At 37.2% G+C, this 15,121-nt stretch overlaps 1 long non-coding RNA gene across 1 annotated transcript in view; it reads right to left on the reverse strand.

Moving 5' to 3' along the window:
- Positions 1–15,121, reverse strand: part of LOC145669640 (uncharacterized) — a 71,633-nt gene that overhangs the window by 18,426 nt on the left and 38,086 nt on the right. The gene's annotated exons all lie outside the window — the stretch shown is intronic.

Below are 15,121 nucleotides of genomic sequence, written 5' to 3' on the forward strand. Positions count from 1 at the left end.
CATGTCAGGGAGGAAACTACGCTCTGGTGAAATCTGAAAACGATCGCAGCGCCACCCTAGCCTTGGGGACAACAGAGGGTTGACTGTTTATATGGACTAGAGCAGGAGAATCCACACTTTCTCTTCAAAACGCTATGTCTCAGGTATAAAAAGGAATATATTTTCTCCAGTAACGAAAGAGTATATTCTGAAAACAATGTAAAAATGTTTCTATAATATATCAGAAAATGTGGTTCACTAAAAACACAATATATTTTCCAAAACATAACGGAAAACATTTTCTATTCATTTTTCATATATTTTCCTTTCCTTGTTTTAAAGTTTTATATTCAAAATTCGATAAAATATTCTGGAAATAATACTAAAATATTGGTCGGAAATGCTTCATTTAAGTTATATGAGAAGATTACCAAAATACTTTTGTAAAAAATTAAGTAAACCTTTTTAAAACATTTCTGAAAAATATTTCTTATATTACGAAAAAAATAATTAAAATATTCTAAACGTTTTTAAAAATATATATTCAATATGTTTTCTCGTAAAAATAGAATATATTGCTAATAACGTATTAGAAAATATTTTTTAAATATATGGAATATATTACATTTCATTGTTTTCCGTATCATATATGGAAAACATTTTTAGTATCATTTCGAAAATATTTCCCCTCTCAACAGTGAAAACATATTACATTACATCCAACACAATATTTCTAGTACAATTTGTGTATTTTTTCTTACATTATTTTCCTGCTAATGTTCTAAAAATATACGTTCTGTACTTCATAAAATGTTTTCCAAACATTTTTTAAAAAATATTTCCGGTAAATATTTGGAATACTTCTCAGATATAACAAGGAATATATTTTCTCCAGTAACGAAAGAGTATATTCTGAAAACAATGTAAAAATGTTTCTATAATATATAGGAAAATGTGGTTCACTAAAAACACAATATATTTTCCAAAACATAACGGAAAACATTTTCTATTCATTTTTAATATGTTTTCCTTTCCCTGTCTTAACGTTTTATATTCAAAATTCGATAAAATATTCTGGAAATAATACTAAAATATTGGTCGGAAATGCTTCATTTAAGTTATATGAGCAGATTACCAAAATACTTTTGTAAAAAAATTAAGTAAACCTTTTTAAAATATTTCTAAAAAATATTTCTTATATTACGAAAGAATTTATTTTTAAAATATTCTAAACGTTTTTAAAAATATATATTTAATATGTTTTCTCGTAAAAATAGAAAATATTGTTAATAACGTATTAGAAAACATTTTTTAAATATATGGAATATATTTCATTTCATGGTTTTCCGTATCATATATGGAAAATATTTTTAGTATCATTTCGAAAATATTTCCCCTCTGAACAGTGAAAACATATTACAATACATCCAAAACAATATTTGTAATATATTTTGTGAATATTTTCCTGGATTTACTTTCTGGCAAGCATTCTCAAAATGTACTCTCGGTAATTTCTAAAATGTTTTACAAACATTTTTGAGAAAATATTTTCGGGAAATATTCGGAATACATTAGGGAAACCAGAATGGAAATCTCCAGAGAAGGAAAACCTTTTGCAAATCAAGGAAAATATTTTCTTTTGGTTGAGGAAATATTCCTTGCTGTGTGGGTCACTTCATGTGTTTTCCTACGGTAAGCCTTTGTTCAGTGTCCTCTTGCAAACTCCGTTTGGACATTTTTCCGGCTTATTTGGGGTCGAGGCTCCAGGAGTGGCGGATGGCGCGAAATATCACTACAGTGATGCATGATGCCAGTAGCGTAGCCAGGGTGTGCGTTTGGGGGGGGGGGGCAAGTGCTGTTATAGGTACATATAGGAAAATTACAATTAAAAATATATAAAAAAATTACAAACATCAAAGTACCAAAGTACATTGTCGGACCTGTTTGGGGGGCCCGGCCCCTCCGGGCCCCCTTCCCTTCGCCACTGCATCATGCCCAATGAATGAAACATTCCGCATTATTTTGCTTTTAAAACCTTTTAGAAAAAAATACTTAAAAATGAGTAAAATGACAGGTCGAAATGACCAGTATTGTCTTGTGGCTTTTACATAAAAATAAAAAATACGTTTCAATTTCTAATATATATATATATAAAAATGGGACAATTGTTTAACAGAATTACGATGTGCAAATCACGCACAAGCTATAATGTTTTACAAATTTGAATTTAGAAAAAGGATCTACCTAACTTTGTTTGAAATTAACTGGCTTCTTCCTTTTGTTATTATTTGTCCTTCCTTAGAAAAAGAATCTTTCACAGGGTAGAGACGTAGGTAATGAATATAATCAGGCCCGTCTCCAGGGGGTATAGGGGGGCCGGGCCTCCCTAAATTTTCACTGCCCCCCCTAAAATTTTGACGGTAGAATTGTCAATGAACTATAATATGGTGATGAACTATATTATGGTTGGATCGGGTTACCCCCTAACTTCTGCAGGGACCCCCTAAATTTTTGGGCTGGCTACCAGCCTGAATATAATTAAACTAATTATTGTAAACTTGGAGGAAATTAAAATATTGCAGCATAGCTCTCGATGTGTTGATACGTCTTTGAGGCTATGGAAGGCAGCAAAGAAAATTTATGCGGTGAAATTATTCGTAACATAGGGCCGCCTTAAAATAGACGGCTCCAGGGCCCCAAAAGCCTTAATCCGCCTCTGAGTATAATGTAATGGTATATATATATATATATATATATATATATATATATATATATATATATATATATATATATATATGCTATATACCGTAGTGGGAGTGCCATTGACTGCTCTGCTCTCAAACTCTAGTATGGTTCTGATCCGATCTTAGGTAAATGGTATGTCTTGTGCTTAAAACTTCCTCCATTCGGATGATAATCACAAATGAAACTCCAATTTTAGTTCGACTTACATTCAATAGACTGTCTACAATTTGAGATCGAGTTAGTTGTCAATACATTCCCCAAAATTGATTCAATACAACGATACGAACATTGAGTATGAATGAATACGGTATTTAATAAGTAAAAGGTTGGGTCACGAGCATCATTAGCTATTTAATTCTGAGGATGTCAGATGGGTTTAAAAAATCTGATAAGTAAAACACATATTTGATTCTCCCTTTCCAGCACCAAGATATTTTCAGAGCCGATTGATCGATTAAGCAATCGATCGGAGTATGTTTTTGCACATTTTTTTTTTTTTTTTTTTTTTTTGCTAGCCGACTACGACTAGCGCCCGTCCAAAGGGTACCGCCCTTTATATCGGGAAGTGGGTTACAGGGAATAACTAGGAGTGGAGAACGATGGATGGGTTTCTAAAGTTTCATTCAACTTTATTAAACCTTATATTTTACATAACAAATTATAACTTGGTAGCAGTTATTAATTCATTCAACATAGGAGTGGGGAAATAATTACATCGTGGAGAGTTGTGGACATTATGGCCATTAACCATAATCATTATTGAGGTGGGATGATAGGGATGATGGTGAGCTGCACTAGACATCACATCATCGGGTTGTGTTAGTAAAACAAATGCAGGTTATCTTCTGGTTCGGGGGAAGCTCCGAATCTGATGAAGACAGTGGGAAGCCCTTGTAGAACAGTAGGACTAGTGTGCAAATGATGGAATGATGTATGGTGGGGCTGGATCGGTGATAAAATCATTGATGAGAATGAGATCGGGGTTATCAGGGGGAGAGTATATCGGTAGAGTGTAAAAAGTAGTGAGAGGGGAGAGTGACGGAGTGGAGTGTGGGGTCGGATGAGAGCGCACTGATGCATTGTATCGAAAAGCAGAGGGTGGTGAAATTGATATCGTTGTGAGATGTAGCGAAGACGTAATGTTTCGAGGTGGTATAGGATGTGCGGAAAAGGTGTTTGATTGTAAAGATCTCGGGTAGGACTGGGAAGACGAATGCGAAAAGCAAGACGAACAGCATGTCTTTCCAGGATTTGCAATCGAGCGTAGAATGATGGGGCGGCCGATATCCAGGCAAGAAAGCCATAGGTGAGAACGGGGCGTAAGAACATTTTATATGTAGTAAGAAGTGTGTGGGCAGTGAGTCCCCAGGTAGTTCCGGTTAGGCGGCGCAGGAGGTTAATTCGATTATAGGCTTTCTTACAGATGGTCTTCAGATGAGGCGACCATTTGAGATGCCGGTCGAAGGTGATGCCAAGATAGGTAGCTGTATTCTGTGGTTGCAAGGGAACATGATCGACATGAACGTGAAAGTTAGCTGGAATGCGGTACACTTTAGTTCGTGTGCCAGGTGGAAGGAAAATGATGGTTTGTGTTTTAGCGGCATTGAGTTTGAGGCGCCAGTATCTGCACCAAGAAAGAAAAGTATCGATAGCTGTTTGTAATGATGATCTGATGAATGGTTAATCTGTTAGCTGATGAATGGTTAATGGTGAGAGCTGTTAATCTGATGAATGGTTGGGGCAACAGCAAGAAACGCCGTATCGTCAGCATATTGATAGAGATTGATGTTGGGAGGAAGATTGGAAAAATCAGCCACATAGAGCAGATAGAGGAGGGGAGAGAGTGATGAACCTTGAGGAACGCCGGAATGAAGAAAAATGGGATGCGATAAATGGTTGTTGATGGAAACATAGCTAAGGCGACAAGTGAGAAAATGAAAAATAAAACGGTTATAGCAGAGAGGAAGATCAAAGGAAAACAGTTTATAGAGAAGACCAAGATGCCAAACTTTGTCAAAGGCTTTTTCTAAATCAAATAGAACTAAACAGGACGGTTGATTGGAGTTAAACTGATTTGTAATGTGAGTGGTTAAGCAAAGGAGTTGGTCATTAATACTGAATTGGGGACGGAAGCCTGCTTGGTGAAGTGGAATGAGATTACGTACGGAAAGATGGAGGTGAAGACGGGAGACGAGGATACGTTCAAGTAGTTTACTGAAAACGAGTGTAAGCTATATTGGACGATAGGAAGAGACTGCATGAGGTGGTTTGTTAGGTTTCAAGAACATTAACGTGGTAGAGGTTTTCCAAGGAGTCGGTAGGAATCCAGTACGCAGTATAAACGTGTAGATGGTAGCCAGAAGGTAAAAGAGGACATAAGGTGCTTCTTTAATATGGCGGTAGGATATGCGATCGGAACCGGGCGCAGAGTTTCGTTTGCCACGGAGACTATGGTGAATATCTTCGACGGTAATAGGTGATGTAAGGGCAGAATCTGCAGGGAGAGTGTGAGTGGAATGGGGTTGGAGTGCAGGAGAAGAAAGCTGTAACATGTCTGTAGGGTGACGACGCAAGGTAGGATTAGGAGGGAGAGGAGTAAAGATGTCTTGCAGATAAGTGGCGAAAGCGTTAGCTTTGCTGAGATCATCTTGGAGTGGCTGATTGTGATCAAGAAGTGGATAGGAAGTACAAGAGCTTTTGCCTGTTAGTCGGTGAAATCGCTTCCAGAATTTGGAAGGATGAGATGTGAGAGGAAGTTGGTTGCAGGATTTAACCACTGACGGCGTTTATAGGCGACAAGTTAGTTATGCACTATCCGTTGATATTGGCGATGAAGGCGGAGTGCTTCGAGATCGCCAGTACGAGTGAAATCTCTAAAATGTTGGCGAGAGCGATGGATGAGATGAAGACACTGTGGGGGAAGAGGTGGACGAAAGGAATGAAGAGTGCTCTGAGGAATATACTGTGCAGAAGTAGTATGAATGGCGCCAGTTATAGAATCAAGAGAGTGATACATTTCGTCTTCTGTTGTAGGAGGGGCGATACAATCTAACTGTGTTTGTAGGGAAGTACGGTAAGCAGACCAGTTAGCTTTGCAAAAGCGAGGTACAGTGCGAACTAATGGTGCTGGGCTAGGAGTGCGTTCCGGAGTAGGTGTCAGAGTGAGAAGAATAGGGACGTGGTCCCTGCCTAGGGGATCTAACACTGTAAGAGTATGCCGGGTGAGTAGATTGGAGGACGTTATGACGATATCGGGTGTTGTGCCACTTTCAGGGCGTGTGGGTTGTGGTAGATCGTGAAAGAAACCTGTAGTATGGGTAGTTAGGTAAGTTCGAAAATGTTCCTGTTAACGGGCAGTACGACTGTGAAAATTAATATCAGCTAAAATGACATAAGTACGAAAATTATCAGAGATATATTGAAAGAAAGGATATGGTATGGGGTGACCAGGGCGAACATAAATTGTAGCAACGGTGATGTTAAGGGTTTTGAAATACAACGTAGTGATGAGATGTTCGGGAGGAGGAGCCAGATAAGTAGAATGTTGTCGATATGGAATGGATGGTGAACTGTGTATAGAATGAAGTGGAAAATTGTGAGTAACCTGAAAACCACAGGTAATTAATTGATTCTGACCAAATGAGTAGGAACCCTGACCTTATATATAGCCTGAGATTGGTGTCCCGGTTTTTCATTTGCAAAATCTGGGTAAATTTGGAGAAAGGAAAATTTAGTGAGGGGGCAAAGTTACAAATTTGGAGAACCGAATTCCAATTGGAGAGGAGAGTAATAAATTTCGAAGGTGAATGTTAAATTTGAGTGTGAATAATTTGTTGTGCTCTGGCCTTTGGAGAAATAGTCGTCCCTATACTGACTTCTAGGTTAGTTGGAGAATACCTTCACAGCTGAACCAGTCCAAGTTAGTTTTTGATTGATTTTGTTCGTAGGTTTACGTCAATTTCTTCACCGAACTTATACCAGGTGTGTCCCTAATGTCATTTTCACACCAAGACACTGAGTGGCACGTGGCTGTGGAGCACCACCAAGCAACTGCAGTTGCCGTCACTGACCGCTCTTGCGCAACTATCTTGAGCAACTCTGTGTCCATCACTCGAGGAAAACATTACTTTAAATTGTGGCTTTCGAATGGGGACACTGCAGTGATTGGAATGGGGGACTGCGGAAATTTTTAAATCAGTAGACAATAATAATGATAAGAAAGGCTTATTTTATGCATTCCTTTATTTCGTTATTTGTATAAATTTTAATGAATTTTAATTTTGCATATGCTGTGAAGGAAGACTTGAATTGCTACACATTCTTGATATTTTTGGTTGTTTTAAATAAAGTTACAGATAATTATGAGTTTGAGTTTTACAATATGCGTTGGTGCAATAATGAAAGGAATTCGTTTTGAATTTTCATCCGGAATACTTTGAAAACACTAAAAACTTCATTAAAATGACTAAAATAATCGGATTGTTGAAATTTATCTAGATTGATATTATGACAATGTGTTGAGGGGCACATCCGCAGAAGGGGTGCGGAGGAAGTGAAGTACATCATACTCAACCGACTCTTCGATACTGTCTACTGCAAGTACAACATTAAAATTCCATTTACCTTCGACGACCAATGATTGAAGCCAATAGACTTACTAAATCAATTATTATTTTGATACTGTTTAATTTGACTTCAGTTATTATTGTTATTATTATTCAACTTTTGCACTTTTCTTCGTCTTGCTTATTAAATTTTCGTTCAAAGTGCGCCGCAATCCCGGGTCTAGTGCTAAACCCAACATTGCCTAGTCGTTTATTATATTTTGTTATTTTGATATTAGTCACTTATATTAATCATCAGGTTTTCAGCCACCTCTAATGCCAAATGAATCATTTCCGGATCTATTATTATTATTATTATTATTATTATTATTATTATTATTATTATTATTATTATTATTATTATTATCACGTACCGGAACTTATAATATTGTACTATTAGTACGTCCGTCCGTTACTCGCACGATAAATCTTGAACTAATTCCATTTTTTTATATTCTGTTTTTGCAACAGATATGTTGAGCTATTATGGTATCTGGTCCAAGTTAGTTAATGGAGGCAATTCATGAACGGAACGTGGTAGAAATCAACCATTTCCGGTTTTAATGTTGCCATTATAGAGTGAAAGCCGTAATAGATAGCGAGAAGGGGTTTCTTCAATCGATTAAGCGTTCCAAGAGTAATTTCCATGTCCATCCTTAATACTGTATTAAAACCGGAAGTGGTAAAATTCCAGCACAACTTCCGGTTTCAATATTAATCTACACAGAGGAAAATCGATAAAAAAGCGAGAAGCGATTTCCTTAGATTCAACTTAGCGCTCTAAGAATAGTTCACTTATTCTCTCTTAACACTTTGTTCAAACCAGAAGTGGTATAAATCAATTACTTCCGGTTTAAACGTTGATCACTATCAGGTAAAAACGGTAATAAATAGGAAGAAGCTATTTTCTGTAATCAATTGTGTTCCGAGAATAATATTCCATCTCGACTCTAACCTCTTTACTAAAACCATACGTGCTGTAGATGTACTGAAATTTTTGGTTTACATATTAATTTAAAAAAAAAAATGCTGGCGTGCTCCTCTTTATCGTCTTTACAGGAATTATTATTATTATTATTATTATTATTATTATTATTATTATTATTATTATTATTATTATTATTATTATTATTATTAAATCATTAAGCAAAGAAATAAAGGATGGAAATATGTTGTTGACAAAATCAAACATATATTGATGGGACTCTTTGTGGCTAAGTGCTTAGAACTTTGCTGTTCTTGCAGGAGCCGGGTTCGATTTCCGGTGGCAGGTACTGTTGTTTGTAGATCTACTTCCATATAGCCTAGTAGCGTAGGTGTTGAAATGAAGTTGAACTGTAAGTAATAAAAATATATACACAAACATATTGATAAATAATTTGAAAGTATGATACAGCCCAGTTTTCAATCTCGTTGATAACATAGGATAAGGATGCACAGTACACACATTCTTTTTTCCCTCTACGTTTATTCTTTTTGAGCACCAAAACAAGAAGCGCGTGCTTACTACTAACAGCCATTTCTCAAAGTGGAATAACTTTAGACGGTGGAAATGATTCTACGAACTACATAAAGGGAACAGTCGCCAATTGGACACTGAAATTTCGAACCAGGAAATGCTATATGTGTGTTTCTGCGTGTTCCATGTATTTCCACGTGTCCTGGGAACACCATCCATATTTTGGGCAATAATAATTTAAAAAAAAACAGAAACGAACAAGAAACCTTGGTGTCTACTGTCGGTTACCTGGTTCATATTTCTTATCACAAGCAGTGACGCAATTCCGTGACGTGATACGGCTTGCAAAATATCACTGTTTGCTGTTTGTATGTAGTCTAGGTTTATTTTCTTCCACTTGCGTGACATTTTTCTGAAACACTGATGTGAAAAATACTAAATAAATATAGCGTTAGCCAAGTGGAAAGACAGGAATTATAATAAAGCTACCTAATGTTTTCACACTTGTGAGTAGAAAGGAGTAGGGCAGTGTCCCAATCCTCCTCAATTCATCATGTCGTAATCCTCCGTGTATACCCACTTTTACTACTATCACTATAAAGCTACGAACTCTGGTATTAGAATCATACAAAAATGTTCTAAATATACTTTCAATACCTAACTCTCTACTCTTATATTAAATCCTCTACTACCTCTTCATATTGTCAAATATTTTTATAATATAAATCTCACATGATAGTTTTCAGCGATGAAGGAAAATTTGACTTTACTTCTTAAAACTTGTGCACATTCAGAACCTGGTAGCAATGCTTTTTAAGTGTTGCCACCACATCTGCTAGCAACCACTATGGCTTAACACAAATCACAATAGAGATATATCACTGTCCCACATCTCCAACTATGTCCCAAACCTCACACTTTTCCCCTATATTTGTGTGTGCTCCCTGATACGGAACTTTATTAAAAAATCATTATCTGAAAGTGCCAATGGGGTACATATTTCGGAAAAATTTAATTTCGGTCTCACAGTGCCTTCGTCTTTTGATAAAGTTATAAAACAAAGATCTCTACGCTGCTTCAAGACATAAATTACCTATAAAACACCCTTTAGAAATAACATTATAAGTGAAATTATAACGTAAAGGTATGGCACGTTAGTTTTAGCTAACCACCCGCTCGAGGGTTATGCCCTCCATTGAGAATGAGAAGTCAAGAGTAGTGCGAGAAAGGAGTTAGACATGATCTAAGGGATTTCCAACATTTGATAATAACTTTATGTCCTAAATAACGTAAGCAAATAGGACATTACGGTCTTTACAATCGTAATCATAATGACAGTGGAGAAAAGAAATTGTACAATGAATTATAGACATCATGATTTACATTTACATCATGATTTGGATTTACATTTCATGATATTGCGTTGATGAGTGAAATATCTATGAGATGAGGTGCATTTGGACGAGACAAATGGGATATTGTATTGTGACGGATATAGGCTATTCTTCTCCCTTGGGGACTGCTTCAAGCATTATTCAAAGGGATGGGAAGCTCTGTTAGTGACAAAGGAATTACTGTGTAGAATATGTATGATATTGTGTGGAGGGTGATAGAGAAGAAACTTTCTGATAAGCGGAAGATCTTGATGATTCGGTGGTAAGGAATAATGATACATTGAAAAGAGGAGGAAGAGGTAGAATGACTGATGCTGTGAATGATATAAAAGTAGATATGGGCGTTGATGGAATCGAAGAGGAGTGGATGATGGGGATTGAGCGTTCCGGAAGAATTTGCGGCAAAGTTCTTCTACATGGAACTAAATGTACGGAAAAGTCACGCCAGCATAGAGCTTTGGAGCAGAGCTCGGGGGTTTGATGTGGTATGGAATTCTGAGTGTGTGATGTTCGAGAACCTTAAGTTTTTGATCAAAAGGGGGTAGCTGCCGAGTCCTAACGGTATGGCCATAACTAAGCACAGGTCGAAGGAAGACTATATAAGTGTTTAAGAGTAGCTTTGCAGAAATACTCCAGGTTATGCCAGTAATTCGTTTTAATAGATTGAGTCGATTGTATGCCTCTTTGTTGATGTCCTGGACATAAGTCTTCCATCTGAGGTGTCTATCTATGGCGAGTCCTAAGTATTAACGGTTTGGGGGATTCTACGACGGTTGTCGTTAACAGTGATGGAAGTAAGTGTGTATTACTGTGAAATCTGGAGCGTTTCTTAGGAGGCAGAAATACTGTAGTTTTGGGTTTTAGCAGCATTGGATTTCAATCGCCGTTTATTGCACCGCAGAACAAAAGTGTGTATTGTTGGTTGTAAGGCGCTGTTTATTTAGCGAAATGAAATCTTTAAGTTTTACGTCCCACGGTTATGCCGGTTAGGCTAAAAGAGACGGTGATGATGAGAGATGAATGAAATGGTGGAATGAAGAAAGTGGGAGGAAACGGGAGATACCCCGAGAAAACCCACGAGGGCGGTGTTTGTCCACCACAAAGTTCACGTGGCGGGGGCTGGGATCGAACCCGGGACCCCAAGCACCAGAGGTGAACGCTCTACCACTGAGCCACCGCGCCCCGCTGTTGTTTACTTAGTGTATAATACGGCAAATTTCAAGAAAAGCTGTATCATCAGCATATGGAAATAACTGAACATTTTGTGGGGGAAGAGGCATGTCAACAACATAAAGTAGATATAATAAGGGTGATAGTAAAGAGCCATAGATACGCCTGTGTGCATAAATCTAGTTTGATATAACTGTTGATTAATGTATTCGTAAGTACGGTGGCCAAACAAGAAATTGTAAATAAAACGGATATATGCGATAAGAAGGCGAAAATGTAGCAGTTTTAGAAGCAAACCCTAATGCTACACCACATTAAATGCCTTCTCTAAATCAAAGAATACCAGAGAGGATGGCTAGATGGTATTACACTGCTTACGGATGCAGTTGAGGAGACGCAGAGGCTGATCGTTGATGCTGATTTGTGGGCGGGAGCCTGCTTGATGGTGTGGTAAAGATGGTAATGAGAAAGATGAGCATGAAGTCATTTGGCGATATTTTTTCCTAGGATTTTGGTGAAGATTCTGTTGAGCTGTATCGGACTGTTTTCTTGATTTTAAGGAACAAGAGAAATTTGGACGATTTCTAATGAGCTGGTACATAATTGTTCCGTGGAGTAAATATGACCAAGATGATTGAGCAGTATTGGTGGATTGTCTTACATGTCGATAGATGTTATTGATTCCAGGGGCATTATAACGTTTATGATAGATGACATTAGTGATTTGTGTGGTAGAAATGGAGGCAGTGAGTGCTTTTTGAGTAGATATGTTGTGCGCCATGTTGGGTTGAAGATGAATATGTGGTGAATTGAAGTTGAAATGGTCTACAGGAAGACAAATAAATTGCTAAGTGAATGATAGGGGTGTGAAAATCTCCTATAATTCGGAAGCAAAGGTTTTAGCTTTTTCTTCTCTGTGCAATGTGTGATCGTGGTGTAAGAGAGGATAAGAGGTTTACTACTTAATGCGTTGAAACGCATCTAATATTGCGAAGGGAGTGATATGTCAGAAATTGTGTTTCAGGTTTTAATCCACTGTCGTAATTTGTATACTCTAAGATAATTACACACTGTTCGGTGGAGGGCTCTACGATGCTGAAGAGCTTCGCGGTTGCCTGGGCAAACATTCTGTATAGTTTCGAGGTGAGTGTTTAACTAGACGAAATTAGCGCGGAGGGATTTTAGGATGATGAGGTGATATATATGCAGTTTGAGGGATGAACTGCTCGGTTGCGAGTTGAATGATTGCTGGTTGAGATTAGAGTTGGTTTACCCTTAGAGTACCAAGCCTAAAATGTTAGGTAAAGTACTAAGCGTGGGTAATTTTTACCCATTCCTGCTTCTTGTTAAAAAAAAATATCAAGTTTCATTAAGGGAGTTAAAATTTCTAACGTACAATGAAAAGGACAATGTACCTGATCGTTCTTTATATTCCAGTAAATTTCATACGCTGTATACACTGTCAGTGGCGGCTCGTGACTCTTTCAGACAATACCTGAATTATAGTACTGTAACATTAGAAATTTATACATAAAAATACACTGTCTTTAATAGGAATAAATTCTGTCACACATTGTATTTTGATTACACCTGACAGTCCATGCAGAGCGGTTTGCTGGTGCAATGCGCTTTGGAAACAAACTTGTGACATTTTACATGCTTTTGAAGAGTCAAGAATCACGTGTCTTGCTAAAAATAAAACCAGATATTTTAAGGAACTGAACAAAAATATAGCAATTGCTGAGAAAGAAATGTGTAGTGGTGAGAGTGGATGGGGAAGAGAGTGGGAAAAAGTGTTTGATAAAACTTTCTACTAATCTCACCCCAATCAAAGCTCGGTAGAACGGGGAAGTGATTGTTGCAGGTAAAAGAAAAAATACCGTTTCAATAAGCATAATAATAATAATAATAATAAAATATGTTATTTTTGTGTGCCGTACCACAGGGTACCAAGGCTAGGTCAAAACGACCTAGCTACCTTTTCTGTCATTTTTTGGGTATGTTGTGTTTATTTTTATATGATTTTCGATTTCCAAAAGTAAAAATGGTTGTTAATGGAGGAATACCTAAAATATTAACTCACTACCTCTCTTTGATATTATAGCATTTCTTTATAAAAGAACATCTGGGCCAAATTGACCCAGTTTTGGTATTCGAAGGTTTAAATTCATTTTCATTAAAAGAGGGATAGGACGCTGAGAGTGTATGAGTTTAGTAAGTTTAGTAGCGAAGTATGAGAAAAGGGGGTTGTGAGACAGAGGAGGAAGTAGTGAAAACTTCTAGAGTGAGTGTAATGGGCACAAGTTCACTACCCAGGAGATCTAGGATGTAGATGAGAATACTGTGGGCGAGAAATGAAGTGATCACTATGCCAGGAGTAGTGTTAGATCAGGAACGGGTGAATGAAGCCTGTAGTAGAGGCAGTAATAAAATTGTTAAAAGCTGTTTCTCTCGGTCTGAGCGGCTATGGATGTTAATATCAGAAGATGTCAGCAATGTCGGAAATTATTAGACATATATTGGAATGGGAGACGAATAGGACGACCTGGTCGAACATACATGACTGTCATTGTGACACATAAAGATTTGTAATAAATAGTTATGATTAGATGTTCTGGAATATTAGGTGGGGAGTTAATACTATAGCATGTGTAAGGATAAAATACTATGCCACGCCGCTGGTGGCGCGTCAACCCGGAAGCTTCTTATCGTGTCGAATGAGTTGATAGCAGGTAAATTTTTAACTAAGTCTAGGAGTGAGATGCGTTTTACTGATAAGTAATGTGTGAAATTGTTCCTCGTGTAATAGTTGTTCAAATATGAATATATGAGGTAAGTACAAGAGAATGTTGAGAAATAGAAATAAAAGTCATAGTAAAATACCTAGGTATATGATCACTGTGAGGTTAAATAATTGTTTCGAGTGAAGATACATGAAAGTGCACGTACGAACCAATGTAAGTCGCAAGAAGATCAAGGTGAAGAATGTTGCGAGCTGTGTGCTGAACGTGTTGTAATATTAATGATTGTACAAAAGATGAACGTTTGAGGAGTGTCGGTGACAAATGTTAATAGTTTATGAATATAAAGAAATTGATTAGTCTCTTGAGAAGTCTTACCTTTTCGATTTTGAACATAATGAGTCAATAGTGGTACTACAAGTTTCGGCTTAAATTCTTCTGGAGCAAGCCAAGACTTACACTTCTAGCTGTATGTCGGAGGCGGGAATTGATGCCAAGTGTTGTAGGTTGGAGCTTGTTGGAGATTCGGACAGCTTTTGATAGGAAGAAAAAAAGTGTGCACTTCTTAGTAGGATAACAGGTTCATGGGATATACCTGTTAATAGGATGTTCTTTGTATTCTTGACAGCCTTTACCTCAGAGAGGAAGTGGTCGTAATGAGCAGGATGGTTCAAATCGGCGTCTCTTTTTGAAAACGAAGATTTGTTTATGCAAACGGTCGTTGATAGTATCCTGTGATGTTCTCAGAATTCAAACTATGTTCGTTGGTCCTTGATTGTTCCGAATACGGATGCATTTTTAAAGCTACATCTCACTTCAGTAGTTCAGCTTATATATCGTCATGTGTTATAGATGGAAGGACCCCTCGTACTACTATTGACATAGTATGTGGCTGAGGTTGCTAGTGTCGGATGTTTTAAGAGAAGTTAAAATTACAGTTTTTCTGAACATTTCAAAACTGTATTGTCACGAATTATTTTGCGAAGTTAGCTGACTGTGATTTAATGATGAATCCATTTTTTTTTTTTG

Source organism: Thermobia domestica, chromosome 14, assembly GCF_964235325.1.
Source record: "Thermobia domestica chromosome 14, izTheDome1.hap1.1, whole genome shotgun sequence".
NCBI lineage: Eukaryota > Metazoa > Arthropoda > Insecta > Zygentoma > Lepismatidae > Thermobia > Thermobia domestica.